This window comes from Chiloscyllium plagiosum, chromosome 13, assembly GCF_004010195.1.
Source record: "Chiloscyllium plagiosum isolate BGI_BamShark_2017 chromosome 13, ASM401019v2, whole genome shotgun sequence".
Taxonomy (NCBI): domain Eukaryota; kingdom Metazoa; phylum Chordata; class Chondrichthyes; order Orectolobiformes; family Hemiscylliidae; genus Chiloscyllium; species Chiloscyllium plagiosum.
In genome coordinates, this window is record NC_057722.1 from 39,629,384 (window position 1) to 39,630,368 (window position 985).

Sequence of the window (985 nt, forward strand, 5' to 3'; positions counted from 1 at the left end):
AAAGAAGAGGTAATAATTCAGTTATATAGATCTTCATACCCTTTCTGGGTACTGCACTTAGTTTTGGGCACTGCTCTAGAAGGAAAAAAATGACCTTGAAAGTAATGTGGCACAATTTCTCCAGAATGACACCTTGGCACAGAGTGCTAAATTAGAAGACATTGCATATACTTGGCTTCACAGAGAAGAAAATTGAGGCGTGATCTGTTTGAGATTATTAAAACATTGGATTTGATGGGGTGGAGCAAAACAATTACTCTCTCTACCAGGAAAGCAAAAATATCGGCCTAAATTTCAAGTGATGTTAAGAAATATGTTTTTCAAAAGATATTTGGATTTGTCAGCAAAAAATTGGGACATTTGGAGCTTACAATGCTGAAATTATTTTTAAAAATTGCTTGGTGATGAACTACAATGATTATGGAGTGAGTGGTAGTGGAGTGAGTGATAATGTTAAATTACCTGAAGGATCACTGGACTTGAAATGTTAATTCTGTTGTCTCTCCACATGTGCTGTCTGACTTGCTGAGTTTCTACAGCAATTTGTGGTTGCTTTAGATCTTCAGCATCTGCAACTCTGCTTTATTAGAGATAATTTTTAGATCAGTTGTGATCTAATTGGATGCTGGAGTGAGATCAGTGGTCTATTTTTACCTCCCTAACAAAGATGGTTAAATTGAGGATATTTTTCTTAAACACGTCTGCAGTGGTTTCCTTGGCCTACAATGAATGCCCTAAGATGACATTTCTTCCTGCAATTTAGTCTCAATTTTAGTTGGACTTATTGGTCTAATGGAGCTTAGCAATGACACCAGACACATATATTTTCCACCCTCCCTGACCACATTTGAAAGGATTCCATCTGAGAACCGCTCAATTCTCTTCTCGAGCCGCCCCAGATTATTGGCCATTGACATTTGATTGACGCAGGGGGTGTGCGGGATGCCTATTTCTATTGGCTAAGAGGACCGTCAGTCAGGTCTGT